At 45.8% G+C, this 16,619-nt stretch overlaps 1 protein-coding gene across 1 annotated transcript in view; it reads right to left on the bottom strand.

Annotated features, from left to right (window-relative positions):
- WASHC1 (WASH complex subunit 1) overlaps positions 1 to 14,600 on the bottom strand; it is a 621,626-nt gene extending 607,026 nt beyond the window's left edge. The window contains exon 1 of the mRNA XM_085652301.1: positions 14,461 to 14,600. The gene's annotated coding sequence lies outside the window, so the exon portion shown is untranslated. The remainder of the gene's footprint in view (positions 1 to 14,460) is intronic.
- Between the last annotated feature and the right edge of the window lie 2,019 nt (positions 14,601 to 16,619).

Here is a 16,619-nt window from a genome sequence, read left to right as displayed (position 1 = left end):
CACTGCAAATACAGGGAGAGTGACATATTTTGTAATTGATGCAAAGCTGAAAAGAAACACTCACGTTAAAATAGTAAATATAGTTACTCATGTGCAATACATAGAATCTTAAACAGTAATGGTTAATCTGACCAAATATGCAAAAGAAACCCAAAATTGTCAATGGATTTTCTATGAGCAGTTAACTTCTGTAATTGAAATTGCCAAAATATCTGAAATATGACAGGACAAATATATTACCGTGAGCGACTGTTACCCTGACGCTGCTTACATTTTAGAGTGACTTTGGGTCCATATGGAGAACAATGGGGATTTAAAACCAAAATAAAAATACCCATAGGATTAGACCTCCAGGTGAGAGGTGGTTTAATAAAGACTGTAACAATCGGAAATATGCTTAAAACAGGCATGATGTAATAGGATACTGAAGAATGTGAATATAGAATCTTTGCATATAGGCAATGAACCATAAAGGGTTTTGGATCTTAGGGGAAAGACTGAATCTGAACCAGACTGCAGGAATATTGAACAGTACTTGATTTATTGTATAAGGGTGATCATAGTTGAAACATATTATACAGTAGCTATAGCTGTCCTAGCTCACTGCCTATTAATAACATTAACCGAATTTCTAAACAATCAAGCAAAATCTTCTAGGGAGCCTGGTGTGAATGATCTTGCGAATGCCTTATTAAAAGATAATTCAGCCTTTAGGGCAAGTATCCTGCTTCTGCTGTTCTATGATATTCCAAGTCCTGTATAATTCCTAAATCGTAAAACGGTAGTCACATGGTTCCAATAAATAAAAAATGTTTAAGGACTTTCCTACAAATTTTATGCTGCCTGCCCTAGTGGAGTGTATACATAGGGTATTTTTATGGTGTAAACCAAGCCAAAAGGCTGGGAGTACAGCCTAGAGTCAAAGCCAAGATACAGTCAAAAAGTAATTGGAGATGTACCTCAGTTTCAAGAGTGGAAATAAACAGTTACTCATTTGTGATGTGGTGTTCTTTAAAGAGGTTTGTCTTCTGCTATTTCCTAAATTGGAACAGGGTTTGGGGTGGTACTGATGGATATGCGGACACAGACAAAGATCCTAGGTCCATGGATGGAGAAGAATTTACTTCCTTACGGAATATACCGCACAAGATGCAATTAGATTCTACTACAGTGGCATAACGAACAAGTTATGGCTTATTTTGTGAGATTAATTGCTATTGCACACACATGACTAGCGAACTGTCAAGCAATAGTTGTAATGAAACTATTCTAGTCGAAGCTGACCAACATAAATTAAAGATCAATTGTTTAGATTGAGAAGCATTATAATTCAGCAATGTGTACATACACTGGACATACATTCTGGGCTCAACAATTAGGCCTAGTCACACGAAACACGGAGTATAGCATGCTGTTGAAATATGTGCCTTAATGATAGTGATTAACAAGTGCATCAGCTTCTATTAAGAGAGCCGCTTAGATCTGCCCAGCTAACCATTGAGCAAATATAACAGATATGGTTGGAGTACACAGAAGATAGACCAAGTAAAGAAAAAGTATACTTAGGGAGTATCCACATCAACTTTTGATTACGTACGCAAGGGTTTATTCTTCGTTACTAGATTAACGAATAGTAAGTTAAGTGCAACGTACTGCAATAGCCCGGTGATACACAAACAGCCTGGTATGACCAGATGAAAACCAGTCAACATGTGCTTCATTCACAATGGACTTTGTTAAGGCTAGTATTTAGGAATCTCATGGTCGAACTGTGTCACAGTTGTTGCCTATATTACGAAAATCATCCAAGGTCGGGGGCGCTAGGTGGCGCACTAGCAAGATGGCCGCACTGGAGTGAGGCTCATGCAGCTCGGCGCAATTATCCATCCACTTATCCTTGCCAGACGAACCTAACCTTCCAATAATCATCGCTATGAGGTGACAACAACCCCACGCACCGGCGCTGTAAATTTGGAGCGTACAGTTGGCTCCATACTGCTGTTATAATCATCTCCTGCTGCCGCCGCTGAGACGGCCTGTTCTGCCTGGAACCGCCATTGGGCGAGGTGTGCCACGGGACACCGTGGCGCCCATGAGGTGAATAGGCCCTGCCTGGAGCGGTCGGCGGCCTTGGGGTGAGTGCGCGATATTCTGCCCCCGGCAAGGTTCGACAAGCATGCTTCTCCGCTTACCTGAAGGGATCGGGGCTGCGCCAACTCATTGCCTCGCCTCTTCATCACTTCTCCTGCCTCTGGGGCGCGTATGGCGCCATGATCTCTCCTGATCCCCAGATAGCGGGCCTCGCATAAGTGACAATAGACAGAGCTGCCCCCTCGCTCAGAGTCTGCACTGCACTCGCAGCACGTGTGGTGCAGCAGTTGTTCCCGGTGTGCTGACGGCCGCGAGTACTCGAAAGCCCCATTTGCCTGCTGCATGCACTATTGTGACTGTTGTTGCCCCGCGCCTCCTGGACCCAGATGCCATTACTGAGCGGCTTTCATCCTGAATTCTAGGGCTTTCACCCGGGGGCATAAGTGACCTTATGCTAATCTACTGCTCAGGGCATTGCAACATTATACCCAGCGAGTGATTGTTCCCTAGTCAAATCAGCCACTAGCAGGGAATAGCATGCGGATGCGACAGTCCTGTCTGCAGGGCCTTCTCCTTCATAAGTATCGCTGATAACACCGCCTCCACTCTGCTCATGATGGCGCCATACCGCTAAGCCTGTTCTCGACTCTCTGGCCGCAGTGTTCTCCTCCCTCCGCGATTCTGGCAGTTCTTGGCCGGAACCTGCTGCGGCACGCGTGGTGGTGGCCAAGTGTGCTGTAGGTGCTGTGCGGGTGGTGTGTAAGTGGCTGACCGGCGCACACAAGGACATACGCGGTGCCTGACACCATCGCCTGCCCTTGCCCCCCCCCCCCGGGGGTAGGGGCCCCGAAGGCGGCTGAGCTCCTTGTGTCTCACGTGGGGAGATCGCACGCTGCGCGCTTCCCCGCTGACGCTGCTTTTTTTTAGCCGCAGCATGCCGAACATGGGAAAGGCGGACACCAAGCAGCCGCAGCTGATGTTAGAAACAAAGAAAAACACACGCCTGCACCAGGAAGAGCCTGACGTGAACAGCGGCGAACCCACGCAAGGGACATCTCCCAAGCCGGACGAAGATATGAAAGCCATTTTCCTGGAGGTCAGGCAAGGACTCTACAATTGTGGATTAAATGGACGCCATGACCACGCGGATGGATGCCATAGTACACAAACTAGATGGCCATGAAGGGTGCATTAGGGGAAACAGAGCGCCGTATCTCTGATGCTTAAGACGCCACGTCCCATATCCAGACAAATGTGGCGCAAACGGCTAGACTTCTTAAGATCATTGCAGCAAAGAAGGAGGACCTTGAGGCGAGAAGCAGATGTAACATACGCGTTCTTAGCATCCCGGAGAGCATCAACACTGGGAATATGGAAGAGTATGTAGAGGGGCTGTTGCTGGCAACAATCGGTGCTGAATCCTTCTCTTCCCAATTCATTGTCGAACAAGTGCACCAGTCGCTGGGCCCCGGCAGCCGAATGGGAGCACACTGCGACCCATCATCGCTCGGCTTCTAAATTATCGAGACCGAGATGTCGCCCTCAGGATGGCCCGGGAAAAGCGACAACTTATTTTCGAAGGGAATGCGTTCACCATTTACACGGATTTCACAGCTTCTGTGCAGGAGGAGAGGAGCAAGTTCTTACCCGTCAAACAAAAGTTGCGTCAGGCCCAAATAGACTGCATTATTATATCCGGCCCGTCTGAGAGTCACTCACCAAGGCAAACAAAATTTCTTTACTAAACCACACCAAGTGGAGGAATTCTTGAAACGTCTCAAACGCCCAAATGCAACCTCTGCATCACCGGACACTTCATCTAAATCGGCATCCCCGACCAAAGAGTAATTTGTCATCTGGAGCCTGCAGTGGACATCTCCAGCGGCGTTTGGCGCGCCGCAGTGACATGGCGCCTTAAGAAGTCTGAACCATGTATCTTCCAGAATGGGATACCCATCATCGTAAACCAGATAAGTGATACTCTGGGTCTGCGAGACAATCAACACCGAGCACCCTCAGCCCTCTCAGAGGTCGTCTATACCACCTCTCTGACTCTTTGGGGGGGGGGGGGGGGAGTGAACGTGTATGCACTTAGGAGATCCCCCCCGAGGGAGCTCCCCCTTTGAACTTTGTTACAAAATTACATGTAGCTTGTTCTTAAAGGTTTTGGATTTTAGGGTGGGGGGCGGGTAAGTTATTTCTGGCATGTTTGGGATGCTTCAGAGGGTGGAGGGGGACGGGGTTTCTTTTCTGAGTTCTTTGATGTATATATGACACAGCATGACAGACAGACATCTGTTTGCAGTCCTGTTCTCTCCACACACGTCACAGGGCCACAGTGCTGCCTAACACGTATGACCATGGCCTAGGGCTAGTCAGGTACTTCACCAGAAATTACAGCTCATCACTTGGAATGTTAGGGGGTTAGGTGACCAGCGGAAGCGGCGCCAAATACTGGCATATTTAGACCGACATCAGATTCATGTTGCAATGCTCCAAGAAACCCACAACAATCCCAAGCACACTACTACTTTCGCACATAAATGGGCTGACCATAGGATATTTTCATCTTACTCCTCAAATGCCAGAGGAACGGCCATAATTATCAAAAAACTGACTACTTTTGCCCTGGCCGGAACATTACTAGATCATAACGGGCGATACTGTCTTGCATGGGGACGGCTGGGTATGGAGTTGGTTACCTTAGCATGTTGCTATGGCCCCAACGTCAATACCCCTGATTTTTTTACCACAGTTTGGAGTAAGATTGTGGAGATTGGCTCTACACACATAATAGGGAGGGGGGGGGGGATTTCAATGTTGCCCTCAATCCCGCCGTTGACAGGTCAAACCCAGCATTGCATCATTACAGCAGATCGCGCGAGGTACTGCAGGATATAGTGGCAGACAATAGATTATTAGATGCTTGGCGACATATCCATACTCATATAAATGAAGGCACACATTTCACCACGCAGGCTGCATCTTGGGCCCGCTTACACTATTGCCTAGTCTCCCGCGGCCTGGGTCCATCGATAACTCACATCACGCACTTAGCTAGAACATACTCCAAACAAACCCCTGATAAACTCACACTCGTCTCCCCGGGATATGGCACTCCACACAGCAGCTGGAGATTGCAGTCTTTAGCGTTGCTTGACACAGCATTCCATAGTGAGCTGGGAGAAGAAGTCCAGGATTTCTTTCAGAGAAAGAGGGGTACCATGGACAACGTTGAAACAGTTTGGGATGCCTTCAAGGTCACAATCCGAGGATTCTGCATCTCGAAAAGTTCAGGGATAGTACAGGATATACAAGGTACACTGCAAAGGCTAGAGACTGAGCTCAAAGCGCTCGAGATGCGACTCCACAGGTGTTGATAGCCACGCCCAGCGCGAATTCCGTGACAAACTCTTGGAGTACACTGCCACCGCTGACCGCGAGACAAGGTTCAGGGGTAAATACTGGGTGACCCGACAATACGGGGAGGATGAGCGATTTGGGAAAGCCTTGGCTGAGACAATACGGAAGCCCCACTTCTCTAACTATGTCTTGGAGATCTACGGCCCCAGGGGTGTACTTTATCGTGACAGTGACAACATCCTCACTACATTTACCACGCATTACTCCTCGTTATATACATCAAACAGGCAGGACCACCTCGAGCTGGATGACTTCCTAGGGGACGTAGCGCTTGGTTGGCTGGGAGACTCGCAAAGGGAATTCCTGTGTGCCCCCTTCGAACTAGAGGAGATACGGGAAGCTAAAATGCACATGCAGTCTGGCAAAGCCTCTGGTTTGGACGGGCTTCCCATTGAATTTTATAAAACATATATAGACCAGCTAGCCCCTATTCTTAAAGAGGTATATCAAGACGCCCTTGAGACTGGCACACTTCCCCCCTCCATGCGGGAAGCACTCCTTACTTCCTTTCTCAAACCCGGAAAATCACCACTCCATTGCGACTCTTACAGACCACTGTCTCTCATTAATTGTGACACAAAATGGCCAAGGTCATAGCCAATAGGTTTAACTTGCTAATGGAAAAGCTGGTCCTTCCTGATCAGGCGGGCTTTGTTCCCGGGCAAGCAACTACACACAATCTTCGTACCTTTTTCTCAATCCTGCATAACGTTGATCCCGATCTGCCGGACGCCACCAAGGCGTTTGACTCCGTCGAGTGGGATTACCTCCTCGGGGTGCTGCAGAGGATGGGCCCCCCCCCCTTTGTTTCTCTCATGGATACGGCTGCTATATCAACTTAAGACAGCCAAAGTCCTAATTAATGGTCACTTATCCATAGCCTTCTCCATCACAAGAGGTACCTGTCAGGGGTGCCCACTGTCCCCCCTGCTCTTTGCCCTTGCAGTGGAACACCTGGCGGCCAAATTGAGACAACACCTTCAGGGCAAGGCGTTGCACTGCAATTTGCGCCAGATTCTCATATCCCTTTGTGCTGACATCACACTCTATGTCAGAGACCCACAGCACAACATTAACCCACTCCTGCGGGAATTAATCGTCTTTGGAAAACTGTCTGGGGTCCACATCAATTGGGGAAGTCCCAAATCTTCCCTCTTGCCCCTGCGGCCACTCAATTCCCCCTCGATTTCCCATTAGAATGGTGTGATACAGGCATGCGCTATTTGGGGATCCGCATCACTAGAGACAGCTAAGAACTGCTACGCCTCAATTATGGCACCGCTCTAGACCGTATTACAGAGTATGTCACTTGCTGGATCTCACTGCCGCTTTCTCTGGCAGGGCGGGCCTCCTTAATCAAAATGGTTGAACTTCCACAGCTCTTGTATTTCTTTCACAATGTCCCGTACCACCGAGAAAGATATTTTTTAAGGCACTCAGGTGAGAAATGATCAGGCTAGTATGGGGGGGAAACAGTTGGGCCTACAATGGAACATACTCAGCCGACCCTACTCCCAGGGAGGATTTGATATCCTGGACTTCGAGCTTTATTATGTATGCGTTCAGGCGCACTATGGTTATTATTGGTTCCACCTCCCTCCCCCAGTACATGCCACAGGTCGCAGAAGAAAAGTGGCTGGCAGATCCCATACCTTTCGATGGTGTGCTTTGCGCCACCACTCATCCGCGAGACAAGGAATCAACCACGATTACATGAACAATAGCTGCCTGGAATCGTATTCTGACTCTTCTTCACTGCCCCATGCTGTACTTACCGTCACTCCCACTTTCATACCATCCACGCATGCAATTACTTCAAGAGACGGGATTCCTTAAACTCCTAGGGCGCACTGAAATCGCAACATGGGGAGACCCCTGCCACAATGGGACGTTTCGTCGTCAGATCAAATATTCCATGGGATCCAGCCCTCTCCTCTGGATGTATTTCTCTATGTGCGGCTCCGTCAAGGCGTGCGATCTATCACCCCGGAGTTCCCTCAGGAACCCCCCATTTTTGCCCCCTTCCAGCTGATGCTGCAAGCTACCTCCCCGGGGCATTTAGTTTCTTCAATTTATCACACCATACATACTCAGCAGGAGGAGTCTCCATGCCCCTCTAGTACGCACTGGTACTCAGAGCTAGGTTACGAACTTACGGATGAACAATGGACATACTGTTGTCTACAAACAGAGCAAATCTCAGTCAGCAGTAGACTGCGTATTACAAACTAAGTTTTTACATCGTTTGTACTACACTCCAGTTAAAATGTATAAATATAAACTAAAAGACTCAGATCGCTGTGATAGATGCGGCACTCCAGGGGGTGACTTCCTCCATCTGGCCTGGGAGTGTCCTAGGATCAATGACTATTGTTGACAGGTCTTTGATGCCATAGAACAGATGACAACACTCTCCTTAGAACGCACTCCACTGGTAACTCTGTTAGGTTACACCGAGCTCATCTCTAAACCATATCGCTGTTATCTCGCTACTGTTTTGTTGATGGCTAAATGCCGCGTGGCCTGTAGATGGGCTAGAGGAAGAGCACCAAAGTTCAAAGAATGGCTCAATGACTTAATATACTGCCAGGAGTAATTGACTAACTACGCATAATTACTCCCCCGGGCATCACGCCTAAAGACATTTGGGACCCTCTCAAAAACTACCTTTTAATGCACCCACGAGATGCCCCGGCTGACACTCCGGAAGTAGCAGCACCATAGAGGTATTAACACAGAGTACATGGGGCAAGCATAGGGCATATGTTGGACTGCCTACTTCACCTCACCCCTCCTCCATAACACGTCTAGTAACACGATGAACGTCTAATTCACCAGTACTGTGAAGTTAATGTAAGGCACTGCCGTGTTTCTTGTTTCTTCAACTCATGTGTAATTATTGCCAGGTTCAATGTCAATCTTGCTGCAAGGCCTGCCTCACCGTGCTGCGAGCAGAAGGAGGTCAACGATGTTGTCCTGGACTGGGTTACCACCTCCTCTCACAACGAACTGCTTTTGAGAGCAAAGAATGCTATTTGTATTCCGAGATATTGTGTCTGTCAGTGAACGCTTTTATCAGTGATGTATTGTTTCATTGACTAAATCAATAAAAACAAATAAAAATAAATCATCCAAGGTCGGGGTGTGTCAAATCCACAATAATGTGTGAAGATTACAAACCAATCTGGATGGAACTGTACCTCACAAAATGAGTCAGAGAAGACCAAGAATCAGCAATACTGGTAAGTGGAAGCTATATTCAAGTCGAAGTTTAAAAGTTCTTCCAAGATTGGGCCTTAGTACATCAATGAGTGGTGTGAAACGACTGTGGTCAAACGAACATCATCCTGTATGCCTGGTTTTTTGAGGGCATGGAGCTCATAAAGAGATTCAGGCAATCATGACCAGACCACATGACACAACGACAACTCCGTCCAACGGATCAAATACATTTTTTTCTGTACTTTCACACAGAGCGCCTCCAGCAACCAAAACAGATTTCTGATTTAACAGCTTACAGAATGAAATATCACACATAAAAACCTAGAAAGTGCTCCAACGTAAAATGCAGGTCAAAGCACACCCCGTTCCGCAGCAGAGGGGGATGAACCAGATAATGAAGCATGCCACCAACGGGGCAACCCTGGTGGGCGAATGCTATCTAGGAAAACCCAGTGTTTCCTTCACCATGGAGAGTAAGTTCATTTAAGGAGCAGGGCTCTTTTTGATAAACTATATGAAACCACCATAACCTATCCCTGATGAATTCCCTTGTAGGGACAAAACACACGCTGGCTGGGCTAATATAATGTTTGTCAAGAGACATAACCAAGACTGAAGACTAAATATTGACAATAGGATTATGGACTACGCTAGCTTCTGAGTGCTTCTTTTTGATTAGAGATACTGTTCCGTCCAGATAGGCTTACAATCTTCATATATTAATTTGATTGTGAAACACCCTGCCAGTGCATGAAACGTGTTGGCTGTTTGGCTATCATCAGGTCATACCAGGTTGTAAGTGTATCGTCGGGCTATTCCACTACATCACATTCTACTTACTATTCATTCATCTACTAAAGAAGAATAACCCCTGGCATACTTAACTAAAAGTTGATATGGGCATTGCCTGCTTGATGTTTAATTACTTGATCTATCTTTAGTGCGCTCAAACCATATCTGTTATATATGATTAGTGTGGGTTCAGGCACCCACACTGAAAACCCAAGGTATCAGGGTTTCTGCTTAGTAAGCGCATCAGTTCTTTCTAACAACTGAACCAATCAGGCAAATTATTCTTCATACTGTCATGCACAAAATTATTGAGGGGGCGAGGGTGTACAATTGTGTTCCGTCACTGCTACTACTGTGATATTAACCTTTGAGTCTAGTGAGCTTTGCAAGGTGTGTACAACTGAGCTATATGACTAACTGATATGGATTGTTTGGCTCTGAGGTTTCAATAAGAACATCATTGTTATAGTAAGGCATAGTAATGTACAGAATGTACACACCCCTTTGGACACTGCATGTTGACAATAGTGAGCTCTATTTTACTCTGTGTGCCATTCCAATTTAATTTGATGTGCATTTTATATGATTGTGTATTTAAGCTTGACCCGAGTTCTGCTACTGATTTTTGATTTCTAACCAGATCACCTTCTCATTTATATAAAAATGTTTTGTCAGAATAGTAGAATAGGATTTTATCTAAAGCAATAAAAATAATCGGAATCTAGTGCTGAACCCGAGTACGCATGGCCACATCACCCTTGCCCGCAAAGCTTTGCACTGGATCACAGTGCGTTGAGGAATCTCAAAACCTCTAGCTGTCCCATCAGGCGACCCACAGAACTGGACAAGCTTCACCTGATCAAAACTCCGACTAAACCACCAAAAGAGGACTTTCAGATGCAGAATGGCCACGTACCCGATCTTCGCCCTTTATTTAAAAAAAAAAATCTTTAATGGGAGGGCTATCTTTCTGTGTACAGACTTACAACATTTGGAACACCCTCCGGAAGAAGCTATGGCTGGGCAGCTTAGGAGGGCCATAACTACTTAGCTGCTCCCTCTAGTATAATACTATCCCTTGCACGCCTTCCACTACACTCCTAATAAAAGTGACATGACTCCCTCCCAAATGCCTATAAGCAGTGAGGCGCAATACCTCATCTCCAAATCTTGCACACACAATCCTTTCCACAGCAACTGGGGGCCGAATGGGAACCATTCTGTTGCCTCACCATGGACAATAGATGCTACATCAATGACTTAAACCGAGTAACTACTTACTCAGCCAATCCGGAAAGACATTTGAACCTCACACAGAAGAGGTTATACAAATACCGATACAATACATAATGTTAACCACCTGAAGACATCTTGTCGATACACCTGTCGTTCTAGCTTTATACGTGTTCCCTAGTCACATCACTAAACAAATAAATAAGTAGCTAATACTAAGCATGTTGCCTTTGTTACTTCTGGTGGAGAATATCAGACAGAGGTAATAAGTGTGTGGTGGTTGCATGAGCGTGTGAGAGAGCAACTCAGGCATGTCTGGAACACACACACACACACACTTCTGCAATGTATAAATGAGAACGAACGAATGTTATGGTGAACAACCCTCCTCCAAGTCTCCCAAATTTATGTGTGGATAGCACATCTTTTTTCTTTGGATTCTGACACTCGGGGGTCCTGAAGTCATAACGAGGTAGACAAGGACTCCAAGTTGCAGAATGACAACAGAAAAACATGGGCTGAATACACTAATCGTGGATGGAATTTGAGAACGTGAGCGCACTAGTCTCTATGTGTGGCTGTATATGTACCCCAACACAACAGCGCCCAGGAGCAGAATATAACTAACTCAATCTAGCTAAAGCCTGATCAGCCAGCTGTTTGGGGCCCTGTTGGTTTAGGACTGTTTCACTGCAGATTATCACAGAGCTTATGATTACTATATTTAAAGAATAAAACATGTTTCTAAAAGGTACATACACTGTGTCGGACCGCTTCAGTGGCATAACTCCTCACTCCAAGTCAAAAGTAAAGTAACGTTATTGGTCCCTCACAGCCAACACTAAATATTCACTGTCTGCAGAGACGCATAAGACATCCTTTTAAGGCAGAGGTCTTCAAACTTTTTTACTCTGAGCCCCCCCCTCCCAAAATGTATTGAAGTCGGGCCCTCCGCCAAAACTTTTTGCAAAGACTCGGGAAAGCGAGAAGAGCATGGCTGAGCACAGTGGGTGCTGTGTTTTTCAGTATTTTATAAGCCACACTAAATGTGAGACTTCTAAATGAGAAAATACATAAAAAAAACATAAAATAGAACCCCTCCCATTTCTGGGCCCCAATGCAACTGCACCTTCTGCACCAATTATAGCTGCAGCCCTGCGTAGCAAGGTAACCCATTTGCCTCTTCCGCCCCTTCCCCTCCAAGCCTGGCTATTAATCCAATCTTAAAACAGGCTCTGTCCCTTTCAGAAAACATGAGCTCCCATGTGTTTCCCACCTCTTTGCAGCAATGGTGCTCTCAGCCCTAATGTTATCCAGCATGCCTCTATTCTAAAGTAAGACTGTCATATTAGTGATGGAGGGTTCCCTTCACACTCCTGTGCAGGGCAGCATTGCATCTGCCTCACTAATAAGAGCTAATGCCTTGTGAAGTAGGACATCTCCTCTGCTCCTTGTTACCCCCACCCTATCCTCCTTTCTGCTATCTCTTTGAGGCCTTAACTAAGGTGTCTCTTCTGCATCTATGTTCTCCTCTCAGGTGCCATTAGTTCAATGCTCAAAACAACACTGGCAAACCAAGGGAGCATTGAGCCCTAATATATGAAAAGAATGATGGTAAAACAGCCATAATAGGAGTTAAGTTGATATGTCACACCCCTGGGACCCGGTGACACTGCACCTGCAACAGCAATCATACCTACTACTCTGCCCACACTACTGGACCATTACTGTAAGGCCTGAGGCCTAAAGGAGGCTGCCTGCTCCTTTTTGTAAAAAAACAGGAAAGGTCCTAAATGTGCCCCTCTGTTGCTTGGGACCTGTTCCCTGTGCAGCAAGGGGGACTTGGGCCCCAATACCAACCAGGAATATGGCTCCCCTCTCCCCCTTTTTTGCTAGCGACATCCCTAATTGGGGTGTAGTGATTCCTCACACCATAGTCCCAGTGCCAATGCAGCTGCTGCATTAATGGTAGTGATGGCACTAAAAAGACAAAATAAATGCATCCGCATTTCTTGAAACCTTCTTCAGCATCTCATTCAGGAAGTCGGGTAGCGGTCTCTGTCCATTTGTGAATACAAAAATTAGACCCCACATAGCGTCCTCTTTTCAGGGTCATCTCTTTGAATCTATCCTTGGATTTTGCTCTGTTACCTTTTTCCTGAGGCCCAAGAGGTGAGGACGTTCAGGGATCGAAATATGACTCAACTGGCCTCCTTCCTACAACCCCTCTACTCACCTGAGAGGACATCTGAATGAAAACAGAGGTTGAAATTGGCTATGTGTATGGGAACCCAGGTGTCTTAATTTTACAAAACAGTTCCCATCTATTGAGTTAAAAACAATCACTGAATTGTTAATGGGGACCTGGAGTATTTGGAGGGTGTCGAAGGTGTGAGGTCAGGGGAGAGGGCTCTAAAGTTCTTTAATTTAGGGAGTCACTTGAAGTTTCCTGAAGACAAACATTTATAACATTTTTTGAAAGATAATATAAGGATGCAGAGTTTTAAAGATTGTCCTTTAATGGACACTAGGTTAGTTATTATGAATATGTATTCTTGGAAAGTAATTGTTTCCATCATATACCCCAAATTATTGTATTTACAATTTTAAAATAATGACTTCAATATTTTCAGTGCTTTCTGTTGCTTGTTGGGACCTCGGACCACTATAAATACATGTGTCAGTATTCTGTACTGTGCCAGGTTGAATTCAGTTCTGTCACTCTGGTCTCACAAAAAGACATCTGCAAGTGACTGCATTCACCAGCTAGTGTTTCATAACTGAAAAAGTGCATTTCCCACCAATTAATTTCATTTGCATTTATTCTTTATTTAAGATGTCTTTTAAGAGTTTGTGCAGTATTTTATATGCAGCTGCCGTGATTGTGAAAAAGTAAAAAAAAATACTTATAGAATATTTAGTTGTGTTTTGCCATTTTTTTACATCGCAACCACAGGACTCGGGAACACATTTGCTGACATGACCAATAAGTTAATGTCGATACAAATATTACAACATCTTAACATGTGAGCAGATGGAGGCATCCCAGCTCAACAATGACAGAGCAGCCACAATGAAGTTGCTCTTTACTTGCCCCGGTCCTCAGCTTCCTACACGAAGCACAGACACAGGCTGAAGTCCAGAGGTGTCTTTTGGCGCTATACTAGCCTCAGGCTTACTTTCCTGCCTACCACCCGAAGTGCTTTGGATGACATAGGGCAATATGCGGCGTGAAAGTTATTTTGCCGGGGCGTAGCTTATCAATGGTTCAGCAGGAGCAGTGGTACTGACAAAAAGAGGCATCGGAAACCCACTATATTGTCACTCTTACTCGTGTATTTAATCAATCAACCAGTGTTCGAGGGAACGTTTGTCTTGCTTGCACCAAGGACGCTTCTAAGCCGCTGCTCACCTAGTGATGCCATGCCCGATGACAGCACATGGAGTGATGCTAGAGCTGTAGATATGAGGATATTTATCCAATGTAACAAACGTTCCAGGGCATAGGTGCCTATCTTAAATATAACTGCATCAATCTCGTTTGTTTTTGTGGATGCATAAGACACGTGATGGCTATAACTGAGTTTAGGAAGCTTCGTGTGTCACATGACAGTTCGTTTTCTATAACCATTCTTTACAGGGGCACGCGGAGTCCCTCGGAAGCGGTAGTTCTGCATACAGGGGGCGGCGGTGACTTACCAGATACACCCTGCACCACTTAGAGACCTGGCTGCTCTACGGTCGGGGCTCCCTGCAAGCGATAAGGCGCATCGAGCCACTGTACTGTTGGCCTGCCAACGATAGGAAGTGACGGCCTGGAGGGGAGTCAACATTTGGGTGAACGCTCCGCCCCTGCGCGCACGGCGTCTGATGACGGAATGACGTCAGAGCAGGGGGCGGGTAGCGAGAGCAACGGTGCAGGATAGGGGACGGGAGAGGCTGTCAGCAGCCCTCCGCTTTGATTGTAGTGTCGAAGAGGCGGAGATGTGAAGCAAGCTCCTGCTGTGGTGCTGAGCTGCCAAGGTTTCAGATTGCTTATGTGTGACATTTCCATAATTTTAGTGTAATTATGAGTGACATTCATTGACTACGAGTGACACTTTCGTTCGAGCAAAATCAAGCAACGAAGACGAGGTTAACGTAAATATCAGAAATTACATCCATTTGAGCAAGGATAAACTCTAAGATCTTAAAACTGCTGCAAAACAGGCTCGGTTCCAAGAATTTTCATCTGGATGGGCCAAGGATATGTTCGGGTGGGTCAATGTGGTCCTAATTTTTGTCAATTTTGGAGGTAGCCTAAAAGCCTAAGATTGCATCATATCTTCTTCCAAACAGACATTCAGTGCTTCTAGAAAGTTATCTGATGCCTTTATTTAACAACCACAACCCTTATAATTTCCAGCAGGCTTCAGCACAAGCACCAGGATTCCAAGCAGATTGTAATAGTTCAAGTAGGAGGTCCCGGTTACCACACCTAAGCCTTGACATTTCACAGTAGGAAAACTGGCTACTTACACTTTGCAATTTCCAAATTATTTCCTCCACACTTATTTCTTTGCATGTTGTGAATTTTGTAACTGTTAATTTTCATGTTGTCTTTTACAGTGTACTTTCATTGATACAAAAGTTTAAAATACAGCTGCACATTTGGAAAAAAAGAAAGCAGTATTGTTGACAAAGAAGAGCAGTTTTCATGCCTTACAATTGTAAAACCAGTAATTGCAGTCAAACAGGTAACCTTGGGGCCGTATTCCACAGAGTGCCTCTGTTACAGAAGGGGCCGCAGATGCTTGTGCAGCCCCTTAAGTAATAATGATAGTGTTGGCACACATTTATAGCCAGCTCTATATTCAGAGGACTTTCCCTCCTTTGCATGGGGGTGACCCCACACAAATGAGGGAATCACTATGACCCTGAGCCTGTCCTATTTTAGAGAAGCAGGCACAGAGGCAAACAGGTACATGACATGGGAAATAAAAGCAATCATCCAGACTAACAGAATACTCCAGCCATGGTTAGTTTTGTACCGGTTTGAACTGAATGTTCCATAAACTGCATTTGCTTCTCTCGGGTCAGGTCATGTCATTTTATGTTGGTTTGTAATGTAAAAAGAACAATTGATGGATGGAATGCTGAACAATGTCAAACACTCACCCCCAGTACAGAGATCTGGGCCTAAATCCATTGTATTTTGCTCACCACCCCATCTCAGTTTGGACCCAGTCATATGCAAACCAGTCTTGGCTCTGCTCTCCATAGGAACAGTACAGCCCGAAATGCCAAGCCAGGTCCTCCCTGGACCGAAAACAATCATCCTAGGACCAGTTTCGGGGTATCACCCCTCATCAGCCAGGATAGCCTGAATCTAGTGGCATGGCAAGCACGGACGTACGTCTGGGAATCCCCGTCCCACTTGCAGTGACAAATGCAAAAAGAACAATTGATGGACCGAAAACTGAACTCGCCACCAGTAGAGAAATCTGGCCATAAATCCATAGTTTTTCTTTATTGTAAGGTGATATCCTGAAAACGGCCCTGGGGTGTTTGTTTCTTGTCCACGGAGGACTTGGCCTGGCAGTTCGGGCTGAACTGTTCCCATGGGGAGCAGTGTCAAGACTGATTTGCATATGGCTGGGTCCAAACTGGAATAGCATGTTAAGCAAAAAAAACTACAGATTTAGGCCCAGATCTCTGTACTGGAGATGAAATGTTTGACATTGTTCACCATTCCGTCCATCAATTGTTAATTTTTTATGTTGGTTTGATAAGCGCACTCTCACCTAGGAGGGTATCCTGGTGCCGAGCAGGTGTGAGATTAGCCAAACCTAGGGCCTATTGTTGTTACTCGATAAGCC

Source organism: Triturus cristatus, chromosome 4_1 (genome assembly GCF_964204655.1).
Source record: "Triturus cristatus chromosome 4_1, aTriCri1.1, whole genome shotgun sequence".
NCBI lineage: Eukaryota > Metazoa > Chordata > Amphibia > Caudata > Salamandridae > Triturus > Triturus cristatus.
Note: the sequence above shows the minus strand (reverse complement) of the source record. Positions and strands in the feature narration are given on the sequence as shown.